The sequence below is a fragment of the Oryctolagus cuniculus genome, chromosome 6 (genome assembly GCF_964237555.1).
Source record: "Oryctolagus cuniculus chromosome 6, mOryCun1.1, whole genome shotgun sequence".
Lineage (NCBI taxonomy): Eukaryota > Metazoa > Chordata > Mammalia > Lagomorpha > Leporidae > Oryctolagus > Oryctolagus cuniculus.
This window is the reverse complement of record NC_091437.1, coordinates 68,716,862-68,740,521: the sequence shown is the minus strand read 5'-3', so window position 1 is coordinate 68,740,521 and position 23,660 is coordinate 68,716,862. Positions and strand designations below refer to the sequence as shown.

General features: G+C 43.0%; 1 long non-coding RNA gene across 1 annotated transcript in view; it reads right to left on the bottom strand.

Annotated features, from left to right (window-relative positions):
* The window catches only part of LOC127487626 (uncharacterized), an 80,696-nt gene that overhangs the window by 35,874 nt on the left and 21,162 nt on the right, over positions 1-23,660 (bottom strand). The window lies entirely within an intron of this gene.

Below are 23,660 nucleotides of genomic sequence, written 5' to 3'. Positions count from 1 at the left end.
CCCATTTAAGAGTAGCAGAACTGCAAGTTCTACAGTGTTGGAAACTTGAACCTAGCTCTAGCTGGAAATATCCAGCATGGCTGCTGGATGTGTTTAGCACCCTTTGACTTGTAGGTCATTATAATAAATTACCATGGGGCACGCCCATTCTTATATACCTGACACCATGGGATTTCTGCTATTTTTTAAAGATTTTATTTATTTACTTGAAAGGCGGAGTTGCATGACTTGGGTCTTGAACTTGCACTTTTGTTTGGCTCCAAATAATTCCTTTTTTTCTGTAAATCCATATGACTCCACATTTGATTTCTTATACGTGTGGAGGAAGAACCTGAAGTAAGCTTAGCTGGATAAACCCTGTCCCATAACAAAGAGGCCCCTGATATCAGCTGTCATCTCACTGTGCACATCGTTCCTTTTCTGAACTGTGTAATTCTTTTATTTATTGTATTTTATTGTTGTTATTTGGCTTAAAAAACAGAAATACATTTTCCCATAATTGTGGAGGCTGAAAGGCTGAGATCAAAGTGTCAGCAGGCTTCCTTTTATAACTTATTAAAACGGTTTCCAACTTTCTTGGTCAGAGCTGTCATCCATATGTACATATCAGAAGAAAACTCAAAACCAAACCAAAAAGTGTTTCAAGGCATTTAGGATGAAAAAAAAAAAAAAACCACTGTGATTGTGTAAGTTAAGAATTGAGATTCTTAAACTATTTCAGAGAATTTGTCAGGACAGTGATATGATGTGTTTTAGAGTTGACAACAATTCCTTCAAGTTCATAAAAAATGACATTGACAGTCATATTTGAAGTGTGATTTGCATGTTAGGTAGCCAGAATGAAAAATATGTGGATTTTGTTTTTTAAGAGGTGAGATCCCAGAAGACAAGAAGTTCTCTCAAAGTGAAAAACATACCTGGCTTTTAGATTGAAGGAAATTCACAGGGACTATGAAGGAATGGGTAGATTGTTTGAACTATAACATATTCTCAGCTAGCACAGACTAGTTACTTATGCAAAAGAAGAGACTTTCTTGTTTTAGCCTATAAATGGTTGTGTAGCAGGTCAGTGGTCAATGTATTTCAGTGGTTTTGCTTGTTTTACCATAAATAAAGCATTTGGAAACATAGAAATAAAGGCAATGTGGAACTTCCCAATTTAGAAAAAGAAAGGACGTCCAAGTACAGGAAGCATATTGAACTCCTATTAGACATAACAAGAAAATATCTTCACCACAACACATTGTAGTCAAACTTTCAACAGGAAAACATAAAGAAAAGATTGTCAAATGTTCATGAGAAATGCCAAATTACTTTCAGAAGGTCTTCAATTAGACTCAAAGCTGACTTCTCATCAGACAGCCTACCAGCTGGGATAAAATGGAAAGACATAATTCAATTCTAATATAAATTCACAGTAAACAATAGGAATGTTTGTGGAAATATCGTAGGGCTAAGTCGTTACTTATCAATAGTAACCTTGGATGTAAGTGTCCTAAATGCTCTAGTTAAAAGTTTCAGACTTCTGGCCGGCATGGTGGCTCAATAGGCTAATCCTCCGCCTAGTGGTGCCAGCACACCGGGTTCTAGTCCCGGATGGGGCGCTGGATTCTGTCCCAGTTGCCCCTCTTCCAGGCCAGCTCTCTGCTATGGCCCAGGAGTGCAGTGGAGGATTGCCCAAGTCCTTGGGCCCTGCACCCGCATGGGAGACCAGGAAAAGCACCTGGATCCTGGCTTCGGATCAGCACGATATGCCGGCCACAGCAGCCATTGGAGGGTGAACCAATGGCAAAAGGAAGACCTTTCTCTCTGTCTCTCTCTCTCTCACTGTCCACTCTGCCTGTCAAAATAAATAAATAAATAAAAATTTGAAAAAAAAGTTTCAGACTTCTATGGATTAGAAAACAAGGGCCGTCCATTTGCTGCCTACAAGAAACATACCTCACCAACAAAGAAATGCACAGACTAAAAGTGAAAAAAAAAAATAGAGAAGAAACAAAATTAAAACAAAAATTACAAAATATCAGTGAAATGAAAAGCTTCTTTTTTGAAAAAAATAAACTAAATTGATTCACTATTTGCCAAACTAACTAAAAAAGGGAAAAGACCCAAATAAAAAAATCAGAGATGAGAAAGAGATGTAACAACAGATACCACAGAAATAAATAAAACCATCAGGAATTACTATTACAGGAATGACAGAGATGAAAAGTTCTTGAAAAAACACTAGCTAAATGAACCCAATGATATATCTGAAAGATCATTCACCCAAAGCAAGTTGGATTTATTCCAGGCATGTAGGGATAGTTTTACATATGCAAATCAATAAATGTTTCACAGCACATTATTGAGTCAAATAGAAATTATATGATTATGTCAATACACACAGTGTAAACATTGGATAAAATACAACATCCTTCATGCTAATTGGGTATAGAAGGAACATTCCTCAACAAAATTAAATCAATGTATAACCAACCACAGCAAGCTTCATATTGAATGGGGAAAAGTTGGAAATAGTTCCACTAAGATCTAGAACCAGACAAGAATGCTGAGTTTCATGATTGTTATTCAGTATAGTCTTGGACGTTTCAGTCAGTGCCATTAGTCAGAAAAAAGAAATCAAAGGGATGCAAATTGGAAAGAAACACATCAAATTATGCCTGTTTTACAGATGATATGATTCTGTCTTGTCTCAACTAGGAGACTATAGGAACTCGTACAAGAATTTGACAAAGTTTTAGGACATAAAATTAGTACACAAAAATCAGTAGCCTTTGTATATATAGACAATGCCATAGCTGAGAAAGAACTGGTGAGATCAATACCATTCACAATAGTTAAAGAAAAATTAAACACCTTGCGATACATTTAACCAAGTAGGTGAAAGATTTTTATGAAAAAAATAACAAAACATTAAAGAAAGAAATAGAAGAAGACACAAAAAATGGAATAATCTTCCATGTTCACGGATTGGAAGAATTAATATCACTTAAATGTCCATACTGCCAAAATCAGTTTGCAGTTTTGTGGAGATTCCAATTAAAATACCATTCACATTCTTCTCAGATCTAGAAAAAAACAGTGCTAATATTCACATGGAAACAGAAGAGACCCTGAGTAGCTAAAGCAATCTTAACTAACAAAACAAAGCTGGAGACTACAATCCCAGATTTCTAGACATACTACATGTCAGTTACAATCAAAACAGTCTGATGGATACAGACATACAAATGTAGACCAGTGGCATGGAATAGAATCCCAAGAAATTAACACACAAATCAGCAAAAAACTAATTTTTGACAAAGGAGCTAAAATCAGTCCCTGGAAAAGGACAACAGTCTATTCAACAAATGGTCTGGGAAGATTGAATCTCCACGTGCAGAAGTATGAAACAAGACCTGTACCTTAACTGTAGTCAAAATCAATTCAAAAATTGTTCAAGGATCTAAATCTATGACCTGATAACATCAAATTACTAGAGAACAGTGGAGGAACTCTACAAAATATTGGCATAGGCAATGAGTACTTGGAAAACTCCCTAGCAGCACAGACAAAGCAAAAATAGACAAATGGGATTACATTACACTAAGAAGCTTCTGTGCTGTAAAGGAAACAAAGTCAAGAGGCAATCAACAGGAAGCTGAAAAAGATATCCCATATGATCTTACAACAGAACGTGAAAGAATGCTTGAAAACTATGCAATTGATAAAGGATTAATATCCAGAATCTATAAAGCACTCAGTAAACTCAACAACAACAAAACAAACAATCCAGTTAATATGGGCAATGCTTAAGGCATTCAGATCTGGCTGAAGAGCCCATGGGAGTATTATAGGCATGGAAAGCCAAGACACTCTGGCAAAAAAAAAAAAGACCTAAATGAATGATCTCTGTGAGTGAGATCCCAGTGGAAAGAACGGGCCATCAAAGAAGGGGTATCTTTCTGTGAAGGGAGGAGAGAACTTCTACTTTGACTATGACCTTGTCGAAAAATTATCAGAGTAGGCGAAATCAAAAGGCTTCCATAGCTTTCACAACTCATGACAAGAGCCTAGGGAGATTACTGATGCCATAAACAAGAGTGTCAATTTGTTAAGTCAACAACAGGAATCACTGTGCACTTACTCCTCATGTAGGATCTCTGTCCTTAATGTGCTGTACAATGTGATTTAATGCTATAACTAGTACTCAAACAGTATTTTTCACTTTGTGTTTCTGTGTGGGTACAAACTGTTGAAATCTTTACTTAATATATACTAAACTGATCTTCTGTATATAAAGAGAATTGAAAATGAATCTTGATGTGAATGGAATGGGAGAGGGAGCAGGAGATGGGAGGGTTACAGGTGGGAGGGATGTCATGGGGAGGAAAAAGCCATTGTAATCTGTAAGCTATACTTTGGAAATTTATATTTATTAAAAAAATAATAATTACCTTTAAAAAAAGAAATGGGCAATGGATTTTTCAAAAAGGAAACTCAAATGGCCAGCAGACACTTCAAAAAATAAGCAGGATCACTAGTCATTAGGGAAATGCGTATCAACACCACAATGAAGTTTTTACCTCACCCCAATTAGAATGGATTTTACACAGAAATCAAAAAGAATAAATGCTAGTGAGGATATAAGGGGAAATTTTCCCTAATCCACTGTTGGTGGGAATGCAAGCTAGGAGAGCTATTGTGGAATACAGTACGGAGATTCTGAGAACTTTGAAAATAAATATACCATAGCCGGTGCCGTGGCTCAACAGGCTAATCCTCCGCCTAGTGGCGCTGGCACACCGGGTTCTAGTCCCGGTCAGGGCACCGGATTCTGTCCCAGTTGCCCCTCTTCCAGGCCAGCTCTCTGCTATGGCCCAGGAGTGCAGTGGAGGATGGCCCAAGTGCTTGGGCCCTGCACCTGTGTGGGAGACCAGGAGAAGCACCTGGCTCCTGCCTTTGGATCAGCGTGGTGAGCCGGCCTCAGCGCGCCAGCCGTGGCGGCCATTGGAGGGTGAACCAATGGCAAAAAGAAGATTTTCCTCTCTGTCTCTCTCTCACTATCCACTCTGCCTGTCAAAAAATTTTAAAAAAATAAAAATAAAAATAAATTTTAAAAATTTTAAAAAAAGAAAATAAATATACCATATGACCCAGTGATCAAACTCCTGGGATTTTACCCACATGAAATGAAATTAGCATATAAAAGAGTTATCTGTATCTTTATGTTTATTGCAGCTTGATTTACAATATCTATGATGTGGAATCAACACAAATGCCCATCAACTTATGACTCGATTAAAAAAGTATGGTACATATATACCATAGATTATTACTCAGCCATATAAAGCAGTGAAAACTTGTCTTCCTCAATAAGATGGATGCAACTGGAAACCATTATAGTTAGTGAAATAAGCTAGTCCAAAAAGACAAATATAATATGTTGTCCCTTATTTGGGTAAGTGGCAGGAGATTTCCAGTGGAGCATAACCTACAGGATGGCAAGAGTTCACAGTGTCAGAGCCTCCTGTCTAGCAGGGAGAAGTTGACCCTCACCACCTCCTCCCCATCAGGCAGGGAAGTTTCCCCAAAGAGTCCTGGAGGTGCTGACCCATGGCCTGTGATGCCACTTTGTACTTGGGTGTGGGCTGGAGCACTCATTGAAACCAGGTGACAAGCTTGATGATGTCAGGAGAGGTTTGTTTGTGACCAGCTGTGAAGATGAGGTTCATTGTCTTTTTCTTCCCTGGCCATTTCTGAAAGGGAAAGTGTCTGGATTTCTGGCCTTCATGAACTTAGGATTCAGCCCCACTCCCTTTTCAGCAGAAAAAAGCCAAGAAATACTCTGGGCAAGAGGACTCTCTCCAGGAACTAGCAAATGCTGTTGCAGAGGGGCTGAGTCATTGCCATTGGTATCAAGATCATGGGTATGGTCTGTAGTCTCAGGCTTCATGTGTGTTCCTGGGAAAGGGCACCCTGCTCCCTTAGCCATTGTTCTTAATACGTGTCATGGAGCTGTTAGCTTACCCTCTGGACATAACACTACATGCTCTGAATGTCTCTCCCTTCCTCACTCTTCCACACCCTACCACTTACATTTTTCTTCTCCTCTGTGCTAAACTAACCATAGTACAGTTGCATCCTTGTGGTGAGAAGGCCATGCCAAGATATCTGCTGATAATGGAGCCTGCCTGGTAACAGGCTGTGATTTGATGGCTTTGGAAACTGCCTGGCAACAGGCTGTGATTGATTAGGGCATATACCGCCCCTTGACTGGATTAGCTGCCTTGGCTATATAAGCTGCTGTACCAACTGAAATAAACGAGTCTGCAGGCTGCTATCTTCTGGCCTGCTTTCACTTGGCTTCCAGGTTCTGCGTGGTGACTCCATGCCTCTTGACCCCACCAGGCTCCTCTCAGAATGAATCCACAACATCTGACGCCTAGCATGACTGAGAGAGAGACAGCATGTCGGACTCGGCAAGGTCCCCCGTTGATTTTGGCAAGTAGGCCCTTGAGTGTTTTGTGTGCCTTTTGGTTCTGAGAGGGTGAGCACAGGACCCCCTCCTATGCACCTTTCCTTGTCCTTGTCCTCTGTCTAAGTGACCCCAGGTTAGGCACACATCGCCCAGAAGCGTAATGCCGCTTCTTGACTCCTCCTCCTTTTAGTTTCGGTTCGCCTGGTGAATTCACATAAGGGACTGATAATCCCAGAATTTGGAACCGAGTCATCTTCCCTCACTCGAGAGAGGTGACGCTCCAGAGACACTGTGTGGGCATACGGCCTTGACCTAATGAGTCAAGGAATTCGCCCACTAAGCACAGGACATACTTACAATCTGATACACCACTGTCTGTTCATCTAACGTAGGGAACCCCCTGCAGAATGCCATCAGCCGCTGAGGTGCTAGGAATTTGCTTTTTTATAGCAGCAGTGCTGTGGGTATCTTTCCTTCGCTAGATTTGGCATGGCATGCTGCTCTTAAGCACTCAAACATGTGAAAGATACCCCCCTCTCAGAGACCCACACAGATTACCAAACATAATGAATCTGTGAGTGATAAGAGCCTGTCACTCAAGGCCTCTGCCTCACAGGCAACAGTTGACTTAGGGAGAGAGCTCCAACAGTGAAAATGACATGACAGCAGACAACACAGCAATGACTAGTCAGCCACTCCCCAAATATCTGTGGAATGAACTTAGGTGACCTCAAGGCAGTAACACATACAAGGTCATTCCATTCACACCCAGTGAGGATCCCCAAGTTTGTGGCAGTCCCTGGGTACCCCAGACTCTCAGGGGAGCTGCTAGACCCCATCAACCTGCATGTTTGCTGTAAATATAGGAGCAGACGCAAAATTCAGGCCCTGGATTCCAATGCCCTTAAAAAGGCTTCTGCTAACCAAGGGCCAAGGATATGCTTGTGTCTTTTCAGAGAATGCAGGACACCCCATTTGGGTACCAGCCAGAAACATCAAGCCTGCAACTGGCAGTCAACCAGAACCAGCTGGACAATTTGAGAGTCCGCCTTGTTAACGGATGCACCTGCCCTATCATTCTACCCTGAGGAACTGCCCATAGCCACATCCGTTACTGCACTAGCTCTGGTCAACCACTCAAATGGCCCACAGCCTGCATGCGGTCATGCCATTCCTGATTACTATTGTTCCTCATTCCTACCCCCATCTGAGCAAGCACTCCTGTGGTCTCCTGTTTTGAGCGCTGGTTAGTCAATGACGGGTAAGATCCCCTGGGGGACAACCTAAGACAGGCACAGCCGCATACGGAGACCACATGGAAATGGGGTCAACAGTGGTATGGCCAAGAATCATGCCTCCCATTGCTCAAAAATAAACAAAAAATGGGAAATGTGGTGGAATGAGAAGGCCATGCCAAGACAGCCGCTGGTAACAGAGCCTGCCTAGCAACAGGTGGTGATTGGATGGTATAAACTGCCCCTTGTCTGGATTGGCTGCCTTGGCTATATAAGCTCTGTAAAAAACTCTCCAGTTATAAGGGACTTTGAAACATCTCCTGTGGGAATGACTGGGTTTTGGGGGGCAGGAAACTAATTCCTAAGAGGATTTATCCCAGTGACGCACATTCTTATTTGTGGCAGTTTGAGGCAACAAAGGAAGCATACATCTTGAAGATTTTTTTCATGCTGCCTTCCCTTCCTATGTTTCAGGATCTGTAAATCTTGAATGAAACTGATTAACTCGCCATTATATTTTGTAGAAAGACCTCCCCTCAGTACATGCTAAATGTTTGACAGTTAAGCTAGAAGACACTGTTTATGTGGAATTAACTAACTATGAGTACGTAGCTGTTACCCAAATGTGGCACCATTATAGAAGTTAGATTTGGGAGTGCCAAGATCCTGGAAGAAAACTAAACCTTGCTTGGAACCCTGTGCAGTGCCTTTCTGAAGTTATTTGTTTGAGCTTAGCTTCAAGCAGTTGACTTGTTTTGATGTGGGAAGGCAGGAAAGACAGAGACGCAGCTTAGGCAAGGTAAGATGTGGGATGGGGATTGAGGTATTTTGAGTAAAGCTGCTATAAACATGGCAATACAGATAAAGCAGTAGAAGATGGCCCAGGTCCTTGGGCCCCTGCACCCACATGGGAGACCTGGAAGAAGCTCCTGGCTTCTGATTGGTCCAGCTCCGGCTGTTGCGGCCAATTGGGGACTGAACCATTGGATGGAAGACCTCTCTCTCTCTCTCTCTCTCTCTCTCTCTCTCTCTCTCTGCCTCTCCTTTCTCTGAGTAAATAAATCTTTAAAAAATAAATAAATGTTTGCTAGAATTCAGAAAGGAAACCATCTGGTTCTGGGCTTTTGTTTGGTGGTGGTGGGGCTTTGATTGCAGATAGAAATCTCCATCTTAGCCGGCGCCGTGGCTCAATAGGCTAATCCTCCACCTTGCGGCGCCGGCACACCGGGTTCTAGTCCCGGTTGGGGCGCCGGATTCTGTCCCGGTTGCCCCTCTTCCAGGCCAGCTCTCTGCTATGGCCAGGGAGTGCAGTGGAGGATGGCCCAGGTGCTTGGGCCCTGCACCCCATGGGAGACCAGGAAAAGCACCTGGCTCCTGGCTCCTGCCAGGATCAGCGCGGTGCGCCGGCTGCAGCGGCGGCCATTGGAGGGTGAACCAGCGGCAAAGGAAGACCTTTCTCTCTGTCTCTCTCTCTCACTGTCCACTCTGCCTGTCAAAAAAAAAAAAAAAAAAAAAAAAAAAAAAAAGAAATCTCCATCTTTATTATTCATCCAATATGGTATCCTGTGTCTTCATGGCTCAATTTTGGTAGATTGTGTGTGTCCATAAATGTATCTATTTCTTCTAGATTTTCCAGATTCCTGGCATGTAGCTGTTTGTAATAATTCCTGTTGATTCATTTTATTTCTGTGGTTTCCACTGTAATATCTCCTTTTTCATTGCTGATTTCATTAATTTGGATCTTCTCCCTTCTTTTTGTTAGTAGAGGCAATGGTGTATCCATTTTGTTAATTGTTTTTCTAGTTTTTAAATTTTATTTTTAATTTATTTAAGGTATAATTTCATGTGTTTTATATATACAGATTCAAGAATATAGTGATGCTTTACACCCTACCCTCCCTCTCATCCCTGCGTCCACTCTTCTTCTTCTTCCCTCTCCTATTCCCATGCTTATTTTTTACCAAGATCTATTTATACTCATAATATTATACTCATAATATTAACCTGACACTAAGTAAAGTGTTTAACAAATGGTATAGAGGGAAAAAAACTGTTCCTCAACAGTGGAGACAAGAGCTGTTAAAAATCATTGCATCTCATAGTGACAGCTTTTCGTGTCATTGATTTTTCCATATAATTTTTTATAATTTTTTGTATAATTATTTATTCTCTAATTTTTTATATCTCCCCTACTACCAATTTTGGAATTTGCTTGTTGTTATTTTTCTAGAGCCTAGGATAAATTATTAGATCAATTATTTTATGCCTTTCTAAATTTTATGTAGGCACTAATAACCGCAAACATTCCTTAACACTGTTGATGCTGTATCCCATCAGTTTTTTTTTTAAAGATTTTATTTATTTATTTGACTGGTAGAATTCAGACAGTGAGCAAGAGAGACAGAGAGAAAGATCTTCCTTTTGTTGGTTCACTCTCCAAATGGCCACAATGGCCAGAGCTGCACTGGTCCAAATCAGGAGCCAGGTGCTTCTTCCTGGTTGCCCATGTATATGCAGGGGCCCAAGCAAGTGGGCTATCATCCACAGCTTTGCCAGGCCACAGCAGGGTGCTGGACTGAAAGACAAGCAACCGGGACTAGTACCAGTGCCCATATGGGATGCCGACGCCGCAGGCAGAAGATTAACCTAGTGTGCCACGGTGCCACCCTCCCGTAAGTTTTGATATGTTGTGTTGTCTTCATTTGTGTCTATGAATTTTTTAATTTCCCTTTTGATTTCTTCTATGACCAACTGTTTATTCAGGAGCAGATATCAATATGCATAGGTTGGGTATGTACAGGGAGCTCTGGACAGTGCTTGAGTGTGGGGCAAGATTCCAGAGTGACATCCAAGTTGGGCATAGTAGATTTCCTGAATTGTCTGCATTGGTTTGGGTATGATCATGCCAACTAGAGTAATTGCCACCTCATACCCTTTCTGCCAAGGTGAAACAACTGCCCAGGGTGAGCCCACAGTCTCTACATGGCCTTACATTCAAGTACATGAACAGCACAAAGGATCTACATTCTTCTCAGTGTAGCATGGAACCCTCTGTGATGACCCACCCCAGGCACCACAGTGATTGCCTAAAGACAAAATCACACCCCATACCCTATTGCACAGTCTCAGAATTCCCATAGTCACAAGAAGCAAAGAGTCGACTCAACCCTGGAAGCCTCCTCTATCCACAGAGAGAGCTGAGGCATTCCCCGAGCCAGCTGCCTGGTTTGGTCTCAGTGGAATTCAGTATTAATGGGGTGGTGCCATTCCTTTCCATTCAGAGTTGTACTGCACTGGTCTGTCTTATCCTGGACTTAAGTGAGTATTCTGGGAAGATACAACTCACCTTAGGGGAACAAGGAACTGAGCATAGTGGGCTCCATCCACTGACAAGGTCCCAGACATCACAGGAGTGTTAATGTACAGACTTCTTCTGGCCTGAAGTAATAGGGTGCCTTGTTTGGTACTCAGCTGAACTTACTTGAACCCCTAATTCTCCACCAACATTTGGTAATTAATTGGGTTAATCCCTTAGCATTCATCTGCCTAGTTTCCTTGTATGCACAAGCAGGATAATGTGAGCATGGGCTGATACAGTTTTTGTGAAGATGAAGTGAGAAAATGCCCACTGAATGCTTGGCACTTGGTAGATGTCCACTATGAACATTTTAGCTGGGCTGGAGATGCACAATATAAAGAATCACAAATGTATGCATTTTTGCTCGGAATTCTGAGATTTTGACTTTATGTAAACATTGCAAGTTATATTGGAGAAGAGCAGCCATTTATGTTTGGGTTTCTGGGCCTCATTTGTTTTACTCTGAGTTCTGAGGCCATAGGTTCTTGGCTCAGTTTTATAGACTTTAAGATAAAGAGCTTTGAGTGAGTAAACGGTCACACCAGGAGAAGAGTATGATTGTCTGCTCAATCCTGCCTTCCCAACAAAAATCATCAAGATACAATGTAATGAAATCCATGGTCTTGCTTGATAGAAGTACTTTTTTCAATAGAGAGAACATGAACTTCCACATATAAAGAGTTACCTCACCTAATCATGTACTCATATGAATTTTAATTCTTTTCATATGCTACCTCAATGTAAGATAAGATATCTATAGTTATCAGCATCAGGAAGTAATGTACCAATTTGATGAATCTTTCCAAATCAACAAACTGAGTGGCAGTAATGATTGCTCCCTAGAAGTTTCTCAGAAAACATTCTAAATGCTGTCACCTGAAATGAAAGTAATTATCAGCATGTTTTTTTCTCTCTGCCCTTTCTAGGCCTCAGTATAGTCCCTTCATACCCTTGGTTGTGAAGAAATGTGTTGTTACTCATTTATCTGTGTCTCAATTTGCTTCATATGTATTTACTGAGCACCTAATACCTGCTTGTCACTGGTCTCCTTCAGGAGATACAGATGTCATAGGGCAGATGAGAAGCAGTCCCTGTTCTCACAGACTTGCATTCTTTTTCTTATTTGGCAGATAGAGTTAGACAGTGAGAGAGAGAGAGAGAGAGAGAGAGAGAGAAAGAAAGGTGTTCCTTCTGTTGGTTCACCCCCCAAATGGCCGCTATGGCTGTAGCTATGCTGATCCGAAGCCAGGAGCCAGGTGCTTCTTCCTGGTCTCCCATGTGGGTGCAGGCGCCCAACACTTGGGCCATCCTCCACTGCCTTCCCGGGGGGACAGCAGAGAACTGAACTAGAAGATGAGCAACCAGGACTAGAACCCGGCATCCATATGGGATGCCAGCACCGCAGGTGGAGGATTAACCTAGTGAGCCACAGCACCGGCCCCCATTCTTGCATTCTATTAAAAGGATACAGGAAATCAGGAAACAAAGGTATCATCAAGTATTGTTATTATGCTATGAAGGAAGTATATATTGAAAATTTGAGAAGAGCTCACAGATGAGATTACATTTAAATCGATCAAGAAAGAGAACAAAGATCCCATCATGTCAGGAATGGAGTGGGGATGGGAAAGTATCTAAGACAAAGAGGATAGCTGTAGCAAACTGAAGTAGGAGATAGGACTGGACCATAGCCTATGTGGGAGGCAGTTCATAGAGAGAGTAGAATAGCAAAAGAGGAGGTTGGAGATTTAACTCAGGGATTTTCATCTTCATCATAATAAATGGAGACCATTGAAGCAGTTTATGTGAGAGTAAAATAATAAAAAAATAAAGCTAGATTGCAGTGTAGGGATGGCCTGGAAAGAAGCAATATGGAATCAGCCTGGCCAGCCAGGCAGGGAGTAAGGTCATTCAGAAGAGTCATGCTGGCCTTGCCCAGGAAGCAGTGAAATTTATTATGGGCTTGGGGTGGATTTTGAAGGTAGACTAGATGAGTTTTCCACATTTAGCTTTTTGAAAGCGTTCCCAGCATGATACCTGGAACCTCTTGGTGGCTGAATAAATATGTTTGTTGATCGGATGAATTCCAATGAGCTTTCCTTTCACCTTGATGAATACATGCTACAAATAGACTTGCATGAGGTGCTAGGTGGGTCACTAGTGGGAGGAAGTTCAAAAAGATTCAGCTGAATCAGATGACAGAAGAGATTATAAGATAATATCTGGCGATCCTTCCAATTTTCTTCTCATATGAGGTGCCATTTTTGGAGCTAGGGCTATAACTTGTGTTATAGCCTGAGCAAATGACAGGTGTGCTTCTCCTGATATACATGATGGGTGGGTGGGTTCATGGATAAATAGATACATGGATACACACATGTGTGGGTGGTCAGCTTGTGTGTGTGTGTGTGTGTGTGTGTATTCATTGATGGATGCATGGATAGATGGGTGCCTGCATATGTTAGTGTATCTGTGAAGTGATAGAAGAGTGGATATAGAAGGATTGAATTGATGTATGAGTAGCCTTTCTGCAAGATTCATTTCTTGGGATTTGTTGGCTCTTTCCAAGTCTTTTCACAGTTGGCAGTATCAACTATAGATGCTGATAATCTGGTTTGCTAGATTCAGGGTCTCGAGCATAGGAGAGGAGACAAGAGACTAGAGGCTCATGATCACTCTGCAGCTGAAATGTACTTTGTTTGGACTAGCTGCAACTTTAAATCCAGAATGTGATCCTACCCTGCAAAACTTTTGAACTCCAGTCTGCCTGGACCCACATTCTTGCCCACAAACAAGTGGGAGGAGGTAAATAAGGATGACTCCTCTAAGGGCCTGTTCGGTGGTCTGGGATGTCCCTGACCATTTGTCTTCAAAGAACTGACACAAAAAGTGTAATGATGTCTGTGTGAAACTGCCCTGGATCAAGGCCATCAAGCCAGTGGGAGAGTGGTCCAGGCATCTGTACCCTATCCAGTTGTCTCTAAAATACCTTGAATTAACTGTGCTGAGCTGTGTTTGCATCTCCTTTGCTGAAATCATAGACTAAATTGCCTGTCTTACTAGCTTACTCTGTTCCAAGACCCATGTGGAGCAGATTTTTTTTTCCTTTTTCACATCATTTATGACCTTAGGTGGGTCATATTTTATATTTTATAAAGACATTACCAGTATTGGATTAGGAAATGATTGAAGTCTGCTCTCTGGAAACACGAAGTTAGGTGCCTGAGAATTTTCCTCAGCCAATTATTACATAAGCTTTTTTAGTGTGTGCTGCTGACTAAAAGTACTTTGGTGTATATCATTGTTCCATTAACACTGAAATTACTCTTAGCAACAATATAACCCATGCTTGTGTGAAACTTATCTTAGAAACTTGTAAGGATGTTCTCTGTAAGCCACATCACTATCTTCCAGCATTTAGGAACACTGGACAATGCCTCAGCACTATGATTTTAAACAGTGGAATTAACAAGAAAAATCACAAATCTCTGGAAAAAAACATAGCATTAAATATACAATTCATATGCATGTATCAATATATTACAGTGTTACCTATAAATATGTACAATTATTGTGTATGTAGAAACAAATAATCTAAAAAAAAAGAAAAGGACATAGATTGCATCATGAAAACTAAAAACAAGGGAAAATATTGCTTCCTTTAACCTCACTGAATGTGTTCATCAGATGAATCAAATTTTTCCTTCTGTGCATGGTTGAACATGACCATGAAATCTCTGTGAGTTCTGAATGTACCTTATTAATAAATTTCAGCAAGTAGACAAATTTTCAAGTATAGAATCCCTGAATACCAAAGATAAATCATAATTTAGAGGAAGGTGAAGTTAAAATCCTGAATAAAGAGGTGTTTGATAAGTTAGAATATTGTTCCTAATCTTGAGGAAGAGATTTTTTTCTTACTATTTCTTGAACTCTACTTAGGTCAGAGTTAATAATTGTCGCGTCCCTCGACCAGCAAGGAAGACACGACCCGAACTCTTCTTCCAGCAGTTTATTCAGGAACCTCTTTCAAACTTTGAATCTCACGCCCTTTTTTCTCCCCTCCCTCTTATAGCCATCCGCGCACCAATCAAAAGCGGCCAAGTGGCAAGCATTGATTGGTACAGCAACGCGGAAGCCGGAAGGGAGCTCAGCCATCTCCTTATTAGGAGATGTTTGTTTCTCGCCAGTCCTTCCGGGGGAAAGGAGCCGGCGCCATCTTTAGGGCGCCGTGCAATGGCTCCCCACAGTTCCCCCTTTTTGTTTTAGAACTAGGCATCTAAGGATTACAGGAGAAGGTAGGGGTCTGTCCCCCACTGCCAGGCATCCACCTGGAACAGCATCCTTTTCGCGGGGGTGGGATCTGGGATGCCAACCCACATGCAGACAGACTTGCCTTCCAGAGAACGTAATGGCTCGTTCTCTCTGCAGTGCTTTGCCTCGCACCCTGCACCCATGCCTAGCATTCAAGGAAGGCCAGCCATGCTTGCGGCAGTTGTCCAGCCTCAAGGGCATAAAAGGCTTGAGCTATCATGGCCAATTCCCGCCAATGAGCCGTCCTCATCCTGCACAAACACCACAGGCAAAATAACACAACAAGTAACAGCAACCCCGTCAAAGCTCCAAGTCCCACCCACTCCTTCAGGCTGGAGACAGCTGGATCTGGGATGACAGTCCAGATGCGAAGGAGACATCCACACGCGTGGAGTTGATGGTGACCACGGCAAGGCGCAGTTGCTCCAAGGTGTAGTCAAATTCCGCGGACCAATTCGGCATCGGTTTTGGGAATACTGATAGAATCCCCCATCTCTGCTCCGCCAGTGTCCGCTGCATTTGAGGCAGAAGTATCAAAAGCAACAGCAGGATTCTCCTCGTGGCAGACCCGCCTGACCGCTCGCTCCGGAACCCACACCGGGTCATGTTGATCCTGTGGAAAAACACAAACAGCACCTCGTGCCCATGCCAGCACGGGATCAGGGCCACGCCACTGGCCCGTCAAGAGATCTTTCCATTTTACCAACCCTCTACTTGGGTTTCCTTGTTGCTGATGCCTGTCCGCGGCTGAGTGCCCATGCACATCCAAATTTAAAAAATTAATTGTAAATAAGACTAAGGCAATTCTCTCTCTCGGGGTGCGGCTATAGCCAACTCCCCCTTTTTGTTTTAAAAGATATTCTTTCAGTGTGCGGTGTGCTCGCTCAATTATGCCCTGGCCCTGAGGATTGTATGGCAATCCATGGACAAGTTGAACCTCCATTTTTTGGCAATAGGTGGTAAAGGTTTGAGATGTATAGGCCGGGCCATTATCAGTTTTTAACACCTGGGGTTTCCCCCAGGCGGCCCATGCATCCAGACAATGAGCAATCACCTGACGTGTAGATTCACCACTGAGGGGAGAGGCATACATAATGCCTGAGCACGTGTCCACTGAGACATGAACATATTTCAATTTCCCAAATTCCGATACATGGGTCACATCCATCTGCCATACTCTCCCAGGCAGTAACCCTCTAGGGTTTACGCCAACACTAGGTTGTGCACGAGTAACAGCACAGTCAGCGCAATCAAGTACAATCTGTCTGGCATCTGCGCGGGAAAGATGAAATTTCTGCTGCAAAGTGCGCGCGTTGACATGAAAAGATTGATGGAAAGCTTTAGCAGCCTCTGCGGAAGTGGTAAAAAAGATGAATTCCTGTCTAGTACACAGATCTACTCGCGCATTGCCTTCACATAAAGGACCAGGCATGCCTGTGTGGGCTCTAATATGCTGAGCAAAAAAGGGATTTTTCCGTGACCAAAGCAACTGCTGGGCTATATGTAATAGGGATGCAATTGGGCTAGAAGGTTTAATCGGCCCTGCGGTTTCCAATATCTTTAATGCGTTCACCACATATAAGGAATCTGACAACAAATTAAAGGCAAAAGAGCACTGCTTAAGGACCTCAATAACTATTTTTAACTCCACAACTTGAGGTGAGCCTGGCTGAAACTGATGAAATACCGGGTCATTACCCTCTACCATATAAACCCCACAGCCTGTTTTTGACCCATCCGTAAATATATTTGGAGCACCTAGTAATGGCTCAGCAGCTGTAATTTTTGGAAATACTACCGGATGTTCTTTAAAGAATTGTAACAATGGACTTTTTGGTAAATGATTGTCTATAAAGCCTGGGAACCCACAGCGAAACACTGCCCAATCATCTAAAAGAGCACATAGGACGTTGACTTGTTTGGCATCATAAGGAACAATCACTTCACACGGCAATTTTCCAAAATATTGTAAACATTGTTGCAAACCTTCCAGTGCTAGCTTTGCCACCGCTGCCGGATAATACTCAATAGACTTGGCTGGAGAGCTCCTTGGATGTATCCATAAAAGCGGACCTTCCTGCCATACTAGCCCTGTAGGTTGGCTAAGCGTTGGGAGAATGCATAATGACAATGGCAGATTTTCATTCATTCTGCATAAGAATGCCTCCTGTAATTTCTTTTCTACCTTCTCTAGGGCCTCCCTGGCCTCCGGAGTTAAGCACCGCGGTGAGTCCAATGCCGAATCACCACGCAAAATGACATAAAGTGGCTTAAGTTCATAATTGGGAAGATTCAAATAACCCCTAACCCAATTTATATCTCCTAATAATCTCTGAAAATCATTTAAAGTCTTTAAACTATCTTTGCGCAATTCCACCTTTTGAGGAACAATTTGAGTACTAGTTATGCAGGATCCCAGATAAGTTGCAATGCTTCCTTTTTGAACCTTTTCAGGGGCAATAAATAACTTCTTACTTTCTAACAACTGAATCAAATATGCAAAGCCATCATCTAATACAAATTCGTCTTTTGCTGCTAAGAGGATGTCATCCATGTAATGGATGCATTTTAGGGAAGAAAATCTCTTACGTAAAGGCCCAATCGCTTGACCCACGAATAGCTGACACATTGTGGGGCTGTTAGCCATGCCCTGTGGAAGCACAACCCATTCATACCTCTGGTCAGGCTGCTCATGATTGCACGCTGGCAAGGTAAAGGCAAACCTTTCACAATCCTTTGTATGTAGGGGTATGGAGAAGAAACAGTCTTTAATATCTATTATTATTATGGGCCATCCCTGTGGAAGTGCAGATAGAAGAGGCAGCCCACGTTGCACCGGCCCCATGACCTGCATCTGCATATTAATAACTCTCAAGTCATGTAGCAACCGCCACTTCCCGGATTTCTTTTTTATTACAAAAATAGGAGTATTCCAAGGCGATACAGAGGGTCTAATGTGTCCTAAATTCAATTGTTCTTGAATCAATTGCTGCGCTGCGACCAATTTGTCTGAGGACAGAGGCCACTGAGGAACCCACACTGGGTCCTCGTGCTTCCAAGTAATGGGAATACCTTCCTCAGCGGCCCCTATGAAAAACCCAGCCCTTGGCGAGAAGGCCTCTGCACTACTTCAGTGGGCTCATTTCTTCCTTGTAAGAATTTTCCTATTCCATAATTCGGATGGTGTCCCATATCCTTCATCAATTTTTGAGAAACACGGGAGTATTCATTACTTAATTTATAGTTCATGTCTTTCAAAAGGTCTCGGCCCCATAAAGAGATAGGTAAATCCAAAACATAAGGTTGCACCGTGCCTGAATGTCCCTCTGCATCCTCCCAGCGCAGCATTACTGCGCTCATCTCAGGAGTTTCTGAATATCCCAGTCCCCGAAGGGATTGTGAGGATGCCTGCTTAGGCCACTTTGGAGGCCAATCCTTGGAGGCGATGATACTACGGTCTGCACCTGTGTCTAGTAGGCCGAGAATGTCCTTTCCATTTATTTTTATCTTTAAGGTTGGTCTCTGGTCTAGTTCTAAAGACAAGAAGGTACAATCTACGCCTGTGGACCCAAAGCCTTCACTTCCTCGTTGTTTCTTTGATGCACTGAACTGCAAATGCTTGCTAGGAAGGATTACAAGTTGTGCAATCCTATCTCCTGGATTAATAGCTGTTATACCTCTAGGGGACTCAACCATGATTTTCACCATGCCAGTATAATCCGAATCTATGACTCCTGGATGAATTATGAGACCTTTCAAGGTAGAGGATGAACGTCCCAACAACAATCCCACTGTCCCTTCCTCTAGGGGTCCCTGAAAGTCTGACTCAATGGCTTGCACTCCCATTTTTGGTGTCAGTATGAGTCTGGTGGTGGCACAGAGGTCCAGGCCTGCAGAGCCTGCAGTGGCTCTCCGTGGTCTCTGGGATGTCTGAAGCTGGGCCACTGACTTTGCCTCCCCTGCTGCTGGTCCTGATGGGCGCCCTGATGCTGACTCTCGAATGCCCCATATATTTGCGGGCCCTGGGGACGAGGGCCCCGCTGCCCGTTTTTTGGACGCGCCCCACCATTGCCAGAAACAAGGACGTTGCCGTCAATGTCCTTTACCGAGCGGCATTCGTTGGCCCAGTGCTTTCCCTTCCTGCATTTTGGACAAATTCCTGGTCCTTCCTGTCTTTGTTCTTTGCCTCTTCCCCTTTGCGGACATTGCCGCTTCATATGTCCCATTTTTCCACAGCTGAAACATGCTCCAGCGTTCCCTGATCCCCTATTGCCCTTCGTGATTTGAAGGACTGCTGCAGCAAGGCCAGTGTTGGATAGCGGCCCTCCTATTTCCCTGCATTGTTTTATCCATACCTGAAGCCCTTTGCTCTTCCATGGTGTTATAGCGGCTCTGCATTCCTTAGTGCACTGCTCAAAAACCAACTGTTCTATCAGCGGCATGGCGCGATCTGGATCTCCAAAAATCCTACCCGCAGCTTCCACCATGCGCGCTGCAAAGTCTGAAAATGGCTCGGTGGGTCCCTGTGTAATCTTTGTCAAATTCCCACTTACCTCTCCTCTGTTGGGTATAGACTTCCAAGCCTTGATGGCTATCTTGTTAACTTGTTCATACACTGCATGTGGGTAACCTGTCTGCTGGTTAGCGAATCTCCCTATGCCTAGCAGCATATCTCTGTCCCAATGCTGATTCCCTGCCGCTGCATTTTCTGCCGCTTGTTCATTGGCAAAGTCAATCAGGAAAGCTCTGAAGTCTAAGTATTGTCCTGGTGACAATGCGGCACGAGCCAACCCGCTCCAGTCATTTGGAGTCATGCAGTATCTTTGAAGATTTTCTACTTGAGCCAGCGTGAACGAGCCGCTGATGCCATAGGCTCTTACTGACTCCGCTAGTGATTTGATTATCTTTATGTCGAGGGGTTCCTCGTACCTCTGCCCTTGCGGATCTTGGAAGACAGGATAGGCACTTAACAACTCCGCACCAACCTGTTTCCAGACTCCCGGACAGAAAGTCCGCCCTCTTTCTTGCGCGGATACAGGCTCATACTGAGGAGGAGAGGCTTCAGGCTCCTCCCCTAAGTTCCCCTTGAAAGTACCATGCTTAAGTTCCTTTTTTCCTTTTAATTGCAATTTCCTCATTTGCCGATTTAATTCCCGTACTTGCTTTATATCAGACTCTTTGTTATCGCCACACTCTTCAGACTCACTGCTGCTTTCTGAGCTACTTTCTGCACTAGAACTACTTACTAAGGAGGGGCTGCACAACTCGGAAAGATCGGGGTACAGTTTTTTCCTAGTTCTTTTCCGACTCTCCTTCAAAGTTTTCCCTTTTTCACTGGCAGCTCTCTCAGAGCGCTCTTCCTGAAGCTCCTCCAAGGCAGCTTGACCGCTCAGAATAGCTTCACTACACTGCTCATCCTCGAGGCATGCTCGCACTAACTTCCATATTGGTCTCACTCCCCCTTCAAGATTACCCTGTTCAAATGCAAAATCCAAATCCCTGCCTAGTTTGTCCCATGAAGGGATAGTAAGGCTTCCCGAAACCCCATACCAGGGTGCAATGGTATCGCAGTTACGTAAAAACCTATGCAACGTACTAGGCTTAAGTTTCAAACCGTTTTCCCGAAGCAGCGCATTCAGCGCCAGAAAAATTTCATGGGACTGTGAATTACCCATCGTCAAAAAATTGCGCTCCTTCCCTGGCCACGGGTCAGAGCTCCTTCTGCTTTTGTCGCAGAACTTCCTCTGCTTTAATCGCAGAACTACCCTCCCGCTTTTATCGCAGGACTGCCCGCTCTTATCGCGGATCCCCACCTTATTTTCCCGGGGGACTTACCAGCGCTGCCCTGACTGCAGGAAGTTCTGAGTTCGCGTTCGAGATGTTCCCCGTACGGGCCACCAGTTGTCGCGTCCCTCGACCAGCAAGGAAGACACGACCCGAACTCTTCTTCCAGCAGTTTATTCAGGAACCTCTTTCAAACTTTGAATCTCGCGCCCTTTTTTCTCCCCTCCCTCTTATAGCCATCCGCGCACCAATCAAAAGCGGCCAAGTGGCAAGCATTGATTGGTACAGCAACGCGGAAGCCGGAAGGGAGCTCAGCCATCTCCTTATTAGGAGATGTTTGTTTCTCGCCAGTCCTTCCGGGGGAAAGGAGCCGGCGCCATCTTTAGGGCGCCGTGCAATGGCTCCCCACAAATAATATGAGTGTAAAGTAAACTGAAAGCAGATCATTGTAAAAATTGTGAGGAAATAAGGAAGGGTGGGAGGGAGTGTTCACTGGAAAGTGTTACTATGTTCGTAACTATATATATATATATATGAAATTATATAACTTCATATATATATGAAATTAGTACACCTCACATAAAATTTTAAAAAAACCTCAGCATCATTCCCTCACCAAATATAAAATTATGTGTAATCACAATAAAAACAGAACTAGAAATTATCCCAAATAAAAGCTGACAAAGAATATCAGACTCAGAACCCTAAACTCCCACTCTTTCAAAGGATTTTTTTTATTTTTAAGATTATTTATTTCTTTTTTTTAACTTTTATTTAATGAATATAAATTTCCAAAGTACAGCTTATGGATTACAATGGCTTCCCCCCATATCGTCTCTCCCACCGCATCCCTCCCCTTTCCCACTCCCTCTCCCCTTCCATTCACATGAGGATTCATTTTCCATTCTCTTTATATACAGAAGATCAGTTTAGCATACATTAAGTAAAGATTTCAACAGTTTGCTCCCACACAAACATAAAGTGAAAAATAATAGATGATTTTTTAAATGATGATGAAATCAGATCAGACCTATTATCATGTTTAATCCCAGTGAGAGTCAAGTTGGGAATTGATAATTTCTTTTTTTTTTACAGAAGATCAGTTTAGTATACATTAAGTAAAGCTTTCAACAGTTTGCACCCACATAGAAACACAAAGCGAAATATACTGTTTGAGTACTCATTATAGCATTAAGTCTCAATGTACAGCACATTAAGGACAGAGACCCTACATGAGGAGTAAGTGCACAGTGACTCCTGTTGTTGACTTTACAAATTGACACTCCTGTTTATGGCATCAATAATCTCCCTATGCACCAGTCATGAGTTTCCAAGGCTATGGAAGCCTTTTGAGTTCACCGACTCTTATCTTGCTTAGACAAGGTCATATTCAAAGTGGAGGTTCTCTCCTCCCTTCAGAGAAAGGTACCTCCTTCTTTGAAGACCTGTTCTTTCCACTGGGATCTCACTCACAGAGATCTTTCATTTAGGGTTTTTTTTTTCTTTTTTTGCCAGAGTGTTTTGGCTTTCCATGCCTGAAATACTCTCATGGGCTTTTCAGCCAGATCGGAATGCCTTTAGGGCTGATTCTGAGGCCAGAGTGCTGTTTAGGACATCTGCCATTCTATGAGTCTGCTGAGTATCTCGCTTCCCATGTTGGATCACTCTCCCCTTTATTTGATTTATTTATTTATCTTAAAGGCAGAGGAAGGGAGGAAGAAGGGAAGAGAAAGCAAAGGAGCTAGAGAGTGAGAGTGAGTTTTCCATCTGTTGATATACTACCCAAATAGTTGCAATGGTTAGGCCTGGGCCAGGTTAAAGCCAGGAGTCTGGAACTTCATCTGTTACTCCCATATAGGTGACAGGTTCCATGGTACATGGGCCGAATTCCACTGGTTTCCCAGGTGCATTAACAGGGAGCCAGTCAGAAGTGGAGCAGCAGGGACTTGAACTGGTGCTCATATGGGTTGCTGGCCAAGCAGGTAGCAGTTTACACTGTGCTACAAAGCTGGCCACTCAAAGGAGCTTTTAGAAAAGAATTAGCTAAAGCCTCTCACTAGTCTCAGAGCACTCACCAGCAGCCACAGTGAGCACACTTGGGCCTGTGCACATAGGATGAGAAAAGCAGACCTACCCAAGCAGCTCCCCTCATTGCAGACAGCTCCTACTTTTGCTGGTGCCACTATATCTCTCTTCCTGTTAGCTTTTCACCTGCGACAGAGTTCTTTCTTCATTCCCACTTACCCAGGGCAGATTAATTACATTTCCAGATACTCAAATAATTGATGACAGCACCATGTGTTCCCTTGTCCAGTTGATAAATTACATATGGGTAAAATGAGTCCCGATCCTTTTTAAAGATTTACTTATTTATGTATATATTATATATTTTATATATATTTATTTATGAGTTAAATGAAGAGAGAGAGAGAGAGAAGGAGAGACGTGATGGATCCACTGTTTCACTCCCCAAATGGCCACAAGGGCTGTAGCTGAGCCATTCCGA